Genomic DNA, 9,493 nt, shown 5'->3' with positions numbered 1-9,493 from the left:
AATTTACTAATGTTAAACCCTTCAGGAAATAATATCATTAAGGTTTTGTCAGGGAGGTGCAAACTTCTAGAAAATTAAAAATGTCTCCTCATTTTAATGTCCAATTCAAAGTAGAACGATGTCTGTCTGTCTGAAACTTAAGACCTCGGTAACAACTGAACTGATTGGACTCTACTCTTCAGGGAATATAAATACTGGTCCCGTGATGGATTTAAGCAGGAATTCCCATTACCTCTTTAGCCCGTGCCTTCGGCACCTCGGGGCTAAACAAACGGTTTTTAATCTTATAATTGTACATTCTATATCAGCTGAAAGCTGTTTATAATACGATGCGAAAAATAACTAATAACTTATTGGGCAAGGTATCAGAGTAGACCGATACACCGTAATCTACTTATGATAATTACTATTTATTTTCCATGTTTATGTAACTTTTAGTTTCATGGCGGTTAATTAGAATTTTTAACAAAGAGAACAATTTTGTGAAATCATTTTACTTTTTGATCATTTGCAATAATTCTTTCCTTAGATCTTAGTATTTTAAAGTTAGTATGTTTTTTCAACATATTCTGAAAATAATACACTATTCTAAGACATGAAGATTTATTTCGATTTAACAATCATTTTTTCTCTTGAAGAAGTGAATCAAGCAATATTAGCTTGGTCGTTTTCATTCTAGTTGCAAAGTAGGCACGTAACTTTTGAGCAGTGTTCAATCAAATTCGCAAATGAAAACAAATGACATTGTTAAAAACTCAAAACACTAATAAGAAAGTTAAAAAATAAATCATAAAACGAGAAAAAGAGAAAAACAAATTTTAATTCTATTTTTTTAAAAATCTAACTGTAAATGCTTTTATGAAAATTAAACAAATTATTTTACAATTTGTAATGTTCTGAAATCTGTGCGGTTCTAATGAAACACTCTTTTGAGCGGCCCGTCCCAAACCTCTCGGAGAAACCGGCCGCTCATTTCTAGGGGAATGGGGGGGGGGGGATATTTTGCCGGAAACATGGTTCAGAGACTTAGAAAAGAGGAGAGGGAGGGGGGGGGGGAAGAGAAGATGGTTTCCGAAGATTGAAAGATTTTCAGCGGAGACTTACTTGGGTTATGGTACAGTAAGAAAGAAAGAGAGGGAGAAAAGGATATGAGTAACCCATCTCTTTAAATATATCCTCAAAATTTGTCCAAGTGTATACTCTATCTATCTATTTCTATTTAGGGAGGGAGGGGGCATTGGGCTTTTTATTAAACTAGTCCACAAAGTTTCATATTAACGTTTACTTATTCGTTGTCTTTTCAACTTTGAGGACTTTTATTGAATTTTGAATGGTTAGTTTATAAAGCTGAGTGTCCAAAAGTTTCAACCACAAGTTGTAATCTACAAAAGGGGTAATTTAGTGCATCATCATTGGGGATGTACATCAATTTATCGGCCATTGTTTTATCCCTTTATATCCCTGATTTCTATTATACTATCTATCTATACATACAACCATCTCTCTCTTTCTCTCTCACTATCTTTCTCACACTCATTTTACTTTAGATGACTCTATACATGTGTGTGTGTGTCTGTGTGTGTGTGGGTATATGAGTGAGTATAATGTCTATATATAGATGAAATAGTATAAATCTGAGCATCTTGAATGGAAGATCATTTAATATCAGAATCTAAAAGTTAGAATCTAGTGAAGATTTAAAAATTGTAAAAATCTATAAGAAAACAGTGAATTAAAATCATATTAAGATTTAATATTTTAAAAAAAATGGTGAAATATAAAAATGTTATAAAAATCTGAATAAAATTAAAAGTTAATATTTGTTAATGTATATATCATATGAAGTGAAATAATAATACTATATTGTACTAGCTAACTTATATATGTAAGCATAATTTCAAATATGTATACAATTTTAAGGAATAAAGGGATATATAATCTAATAAATTCAAAGGTTCCAGGACAAACGTAGGAGTGACAAACGTCAGATTGGACAAACGCAGGAGTATCTAAACTGTTAGGTTAATTTCTATACAGGTTAAGTTAAGAATGAGATATGAATATACAAAAAAGCCCCCCGCAGTGGTATGGTATTGAAAAAACCTGTAAGATGGTTTAAAATAGATTAGGTTGTGTTAAGTGTCCACTCCGATGTTTGTCCTAGGACCATTTGAGTATGTAAGTCCATACATTTATTGTTTTCAAGGAATGACAAAATTTAAGTTTTTGCTGATATCGTCAATAAATAAGCTTATGTGGTATAGTTGTCAGTTGCATTGGTGCTTTCATACAAAATGCTTGTCGAGCACTGATACCCCCCCCCCCCCCCTACTTATTAAATAAATTGAAATTAAGGGAGGAGTTTTTTTTCTATGCTGGAAATTTATATTTTCAAATTTTAACATCCTACTATAGTAATGTTTTTACCACTGAACCGATTGAGTTCTCCATTTAAGAGAATCTTAACATATCATCCGGTATGTTTCTAAATGTAATATTGGGCTGGTTTAAGTCTTATTCTGAAATATTTATCTATCCCTTTACTTAGCATGGTATAAAGTTTTGACATAATGGGCTCGATAACAAGGCACAGTAAAAATTTTCATGGATGTTTTAGACAATTGAATTTTTCATTAAATAAACCCTAAATATTAAGATTTTAGGAACAAGTCTCATTTTATGTTAGCTTAGGTTAGGTAAAACTTATCATAGTCCTAAAGGGTTTAGTCTAGCAACAAGCTTTAAGATAAGATTTTGGTGGTTTACTCTAGAAGAAATGTACCACCTTACTTTATTGTTTTACTTGCGGATACGCCCCTAGAGGCCTCTATGTGCACTTGAGGTGGGAGGGAAAGGGTTTTATTTCGACAACCCAATTTTCTATTTTAGTTTTTTTAAGTAAAAAAAACGTTTATTGAGGGACTTTTTGGGGGAGGGGAGTAGTCTTCCACCCTTTAATTTTAATTTTAGTTTTAAGTTCAATATACAAACAGACAGACAGAGATCCTGTTACTTTTATATAAGAATATAAAATGTTTTTATAAAGCTATATCTAGAATTCTTCAAAATTAACTATATTTTAGGTAGTTTAAACTTAGCAAAGCATTTGATAAGACAGTACATTTAAAACACTTGATGCGCAATGCTAAAGTTGTACTTTATCCCTCAGGAATCATTTAACTTCCACTTAGATTTTACTGTGGTTGTTTAGGTTTACCAGAGAGGAGAAATTAAAGAGTTATTATAACTTTATATACAACTAGAATATTATACATTTTGTTCATTGTTGTTAAAATATAAAGAGTTAGCAAAAATAAGTTATAATATAAGTGATGTAAAATTGTGGAAAAAGTGAATTTTTGTGAAGTTGAGATGTCGTCGCAGAAACCATTTAGGAAAACCATGAATTAAAATCACGAGCAAGAAATAAATATAAAAAACGGACATAATTTTTTTCATGAGGTACTAAAGTTAATTGAAGATAAAACATAAATAATCATTATTTTACAAAAATTAATTTTGTGAAACTCCTTAAAAAATGTTCTTGATTTTTAAGTAGATTTGTCCGTCCATTGTCTGCGTAGATTCGCTAAGCGCTGAACTGATTATATTGTGATTTTTAAGGGAAACAAGGATGACAGCATCCATAAAAGCGAAGCTCTGAAACGATAGGACACACGGACATTAACACTTGTATAGTGTCAGAACTGAATAATCGGAATATAAATGAATAAGAGTCAAAGCAAAATTGTGAGTAAATTTGTTGAAAAACTTCTTGATACAGAATAATGTTTATGGACGTACTTACATTTTTAGGACTTGTTTATAGAGTTGCTTTGCTTATAATATTGTACTTTGTTGTCCCATGAATCAGTATTCCTAAAATCAGAACATTCGGATAATTAGATCACATAAAAAATTTTGGTAAAAAAGTAAAAAAAAATCAACATGTTTAAAATCACCATGCAAAGTTTGAAATCGATAGGACAATTCTAACATGCCTAAATTAACGAAAAAAGCTATCTGTCTCAGATGTACAGACGGACGAACGTACGGACCGACCCTAATTATAGAAAAGCTTCGCTTTTAAAAACCTGTGGTAGTTTGGAAATATATAAGATTTTAAACCTTCCCCTCCCCTGCAAAATTAGGGGTGTAACCTCAAAATTTATTAATAAAAAAATTTAGCACTTTGCCCATAGGGAAGGGGGGATTTTACCCCATCAAATGTATATTACCCTAACAAGAAAAAGCTTGGACGTTTGCGGATAAAAAATTGTAACAAAAGCGGCTGAAGTTCTCTAAGAATGGACACGACATTTATTTAATTCTTCCTAGAGAGACTTTCAACACAATGAACAGTGAATGATACAGATATTCGAAAAACATGGATGACAACATTTATAATGTTCATACAAACGAGCATTATTAATTATAGAATAACAACACATTAGTTATTATTTAGACGCCTAAACAAATTTTTTTATAAATCTTTTGAAAAATTTATTAGATACAGAAATCTTAATGTGGACATAATTAATTTGAGACATAATTATAGAGATGCATGCTCAATTAAAGTGTTAGTTATAAATACTGAAAATATTTAGCGAATAAGATATTTATAGCATATGATAAAATGTTATCAAAAAGCAAGAAAATTATTATTTCTAAAATGGATATTATAACTTTCTGTTAATTGCTAGAGAGTTGCAACGCTATTTCAATTGTGCCTAACTGTTACATAAATCACCATAAGAAGTTTGAAATCTATGTGACAATTCTTACATGCCTAAATTGAGGTTCTGATCAATATGTTACGAAAGGGCGTACAGACCCCAATTGTAGAAATTCTTTATCTTAAAAAATTTATTTAAAGTCCCTTCATGAGAATTTTATGGCTCTTGTCATTAGGACAGTGTTGTGGTATTCCATTTAAACAAACTAATATTATTTTTGATATTGGCGTTTACAGGGTTTTGAAAGGGAGTTGCCAAACGTTGAGAGAATGATTCATTTTTCATTTCCCTATCTCTGTCCCCATTCCTGAATTTGAAAAGAAACTGAGAATTGAATAAAATTGATCTGTCTCACATTGAAGTGCGTCTGTCATTGTATGAAGGGGTTTAGGGAATGTTTCAATCATCTAAAAATTATGTCATCTAAAAAAAATTTTGAAAATTGAACCAAAAACACCAAAGATATGGGAAAATATAAATAAAAATAGCTTTTAAAAAACTGCCCGAAAGCAGTCCGACCCCCATGGATGTTTTATACTTAAATATGCTCAATATATGATGATGGGATTGTTGACAAGAAGTTTCAACTGTCTATCTTTTATAGGAGCCTAAAGTTTTACGTTTACCTCAAAACGTTTCAGGCGGACATTTTGAATTATAAAGTAGGAGGTATTTCAAAGATTCTTTTTGCTTAATACAACAGAGGAAATAAATTCAAAATGATACCTTTTTCTTTATTCCTTAGAAAATGACAGGTTTTTACTTGAATTCTACATTTTCAAACCATTTACTTTAATGGTCAAAATCTAACATTGAAGTAAAAATAGAATAGAAATAGATTTTTATTATATACAATGTAGCTTCTTATAGGTCCTGGGAAGGTCATAACAATTTTAAGGAGGGTACCACCAACCTCAGTAAAGAAATCGCCCTTAAAATTTCCCTCCCAATTTTGTTTAACTATTTCTTTTAAAACTGAAATTGAAAATGGGGTGAAGGGCCGACTTCTCCATTCCTACCCCACATCAAGAGCCTCAAAAGGCGTCTAGGAACGTAGTCGCTCGTTTAATACACTAAAATCTTTGTTCGAAGCTATGAATATAAAGAATTGAAGTAAAGAAAAGGACAACATACTTCAATCTCCTTTACAGTGGCACAGCAACTTAAAATTTTACTTTATATTTCCTTCCGTCAGTGAAACATGATTTTTCTCGGCTGCTATTTAGGAGAAACTACTAATTTTTGGGTTAAGATTCCCTTCTTCATATAATTTAACTGGTCCGTCTGTCTGACGGTTATACTACATGAAATAAAGGAAATACCAACAAAATATCTATGATATGTAGAACTGTTCAACTACTTACCACAGAAATATTCTTATTTAATATTCATAGGAACTTGGGCTATTTATCTGTGCAGGATAATTATTACTGTAAAAAAACGTTTTATTATTAGTCGTTCAGCAACTGTATAATCAAGGTTTGTCTGTTCTTTCGTCCCTCTGTCTGTCTTTGATAGTAACGCCAAGAAAAATCGTAAAATTTTTTTAATTTGAAATAAAAAAAAGAAAAGGGAAAAGAAGATATTTAACATTACAGGCACAAATAAGGACAGACTGAAAAATTAGTTTAGCAACTAAAAAAACAGTATAAAATAAAACTCATTATTAATTATAAAATTATTATAATTATAATATTATTAACTTTACATAAAACTCATTTTGTTGATATTTATATATTTAATTTAATGACAGTTTTGGTAAATCTATAATACAAAGTAGCTTGATGTCTGTTCGTCTGTCTGTCTATCCATTTGTCTGTCCGTCCATCCCTTATGATCTCTGTAACCACTGAACCGACGAGAAGGAAACTGTCCCAATTTTGTATAATATTTGCGGAACAAGTTCTAGTTACGTCACATACGTTTCGGGAAAGAGAAAGGGAAGGGGGGAAGAAAATCTCTTCAAAAGAGATGGGAGAAAAGGGGGCTTTCTTACTATAATAGGCTGAGTTGATTAGACAAAAAAAAAATCATATATAAAGATGCAACGAGTGCAAACTGCAATGTTTGCTATGCTCTTTGTAAATCTACTTTATGTTGCCTTTCAATAGATAAATTAACTTGTATTTTCTAGAAAATAATTAACTTTTAAATTCATCCAGCTTGGATAGGATATAGGTAGAATTTTGTATTTTGCTTGTTTATTGCCCCTACAGGGCCATATCCTAACATAGAGAAAATAGACAACATAAAGAGAAATCAACGAAGTACAAAAAGAACTTTCTTCTTACTCGAACTAATTTATTTTTAAAAACAGAGCTGAAATATATGACTGCTAGCGGCTACGCACCTAGATGCCTTTAGTGGCACTTAATTTTTTTTTTATATTTAAAATATGTCTATGTATTTCGATTTTTTTGTGATTTCTCTTGGGAGGGTGGTGGTACCCTCCCCCAAAATAGTTAAAAACTTTCACGGGACATATGAGAATCTACCCTGTTAAGGAGAACCCAATCGGTTCAGCGGTTAGCGAGATCCTTTGGTACAGACACACAGACAAACAAGCAGACAAACATCCTGTTACTTTAGTATAAGGATTATGCGTTATATTTTATTCGTGTTCAGAAAAGCATGGAAACAGTATTGAAATAAAAACTGCGTCCCATGGCTATGACGGCATCTTAAATTTTTAGAGGATATTATCTGCACTAGACTTTCTGGATCTAGTTGATTTAATTACATTTCCCCGAATGCCCATTAATTTGACATTTTTCACCTATTTATAGCCACCCATAGGTGGCTAACTCTCCAAGGCACTTCTACCCCTTTAATTACCTAATCGAGGAGCTTAACTCTGCGGGTCAATTATAACCTTTATAAGCTAACGTTACCTAAAAGCCTAAACTGTCTAAATATTCTTAGTTATGGGCAATGTGTATCGGTCGACCGGGTCTACCAAATAGTTTTTCAAAAGTCTTAAAACAGAAAAAAAATAACAGTTTTAATTTTTATTAAACATAAATAATTGTATATACATAACAACTACAAACTTTAAAAAAGGCTATATAATTTCACAAATCATGGTGAAAACAAGGATGACAACATCCATAAAATCGAAGCTCTAAAACTAAAACTGATTTTAAGCTTTTAATTTTCATTATCTACAGAAAGCTGACTATAATACGATGCAATATATGACTATTAATATACAAAAAATACAACATTTTATACTTTATCACAATAAAAAAAAAAACAATTATAAACAACATTAACTAGATTTTGAAAATTAAATAAAAAAGGGATAAAAAAGTAAAGCTTTTGATTATGTAAGGTATATTTTTTGTTTTCATCTTTGGGAACTTTTCTTTAGTTTTTTAAAATGAAAAGTTTGATTTGTCCATGTTTTCTAATTAGTTTTTATGTAAAAAAGTAAATGCAATGTTTACATACCCTGAGACAAATAGTAAAAAAGGTTTGACTGTTTTTTTAACATTTATATAAACAACTATTTCATTATGTAAAACATCAAAAATTAACTCTTTTCATATGAAAATAAGGGTAAAATGATATTTCCATTCCACTTTTAAAACAAACAATTGAAATTGTACAAAAAAAACCCAAAAAGATATGCATAATTTATATTTTTAGACTAGCAATTATTTCAAACAAACTGGTATATAATCTAAAAGTTCTAAAATTAATTTTATCAAGTAAGGTTACTCTTTTTTGTTTTTGTGATAATTAATCATTTATATAGTTGATATTCTATACATGAGTTTTGTGGTGTGACTTTAACGGATTGGACCAGGTTCATTAAAATTTCACTAAGGGGGGGGGGGGGGTTAATGCAACCATCTCGTAATCAGTGAGCAAATGGCACTTAGAATTCGAATTTCGATCTGAACTTTTGCATGAGTAATCCTTGGTAGGTATATTTTTTCCTAAATCGAACAAAAAGTTGGAAAAGTAACGGCTGGCGGCTCAGCCGTTCAGTCGTTTTTTGCGTATTTTCAGGGTAAATCCATCATCAATTATGTAGGAATCAACTTTTTAAACATATTTTTGGTTTAATTCATGTTAAATGATAGCAATAACCATTTTTAAAACTTCTAGTACCAACAGCTACCGTCTAGAACCGTTTAATAGCGTTTTGGAGTGGAAAAGAGTATTATGTGGAGATAGGTTGCATGACTAATTTGCAATATAGATATCCAAAAAATGGCAAAACGGCTATCCGCAAGCTGTTAGCCGTTACTTTTCCAACTTTTTGTTCGATTTAGGGAAAATAGACCTATCAAGGATTTACTCATACAAAAGTTGAGATCGAAATTCGAATTCTAAGTACCATTTGCTCACTGATTACGAGATGGTTGCATTAACCCCCCTCCCCCTTATCGACGGCGGTGTTTTTAACTGTTGTCCGGTTACTAAACACTTCCGCATTTTTTCCAGCGTACTGCATGTCACAAAAACGGCTTCTAAATGCGGCGTTGAATGTTACACTGCCGCCTCCGCCGTTACCACCATGACCGCTACAACATGCGCAGTTGTAGGACACTCCCACGGCCTCTGGTTGGCTTTTCTGAAAAAATATATTAACTATTAATGAATTTTGATTGGTTGGTTCATTAAGTAGAGTTTTTAAACGTTTCAACCAATAATTGTATTCTATAAAAGTGTTAATTTTGTGTCTTAACATTTGGGATGTACATCAATTTATCCGTCATTGTCTTATCCCTTTTAGATCCCTAAGTTTT

The sequence above is a fragment of the Acartia tonsa genome, chromosome 6 (genome assembly GCF_053477335.1).
Source record: "Acartia tonsa isolate MP-2025a chromosome 6, ASM5347733v1, whole genome shotgun sequence".
Lineage (NCBI taxonomy): Eukaryota > Metazoa > Arthropoda > Copepoda > Calanoida > Acartiidae > Acartia > Acartia tonsa.
The sequence above is the reverse complement of the archived record's forward strand: the minus strand, read 5'-3'. Positions refer to the sequence as shown.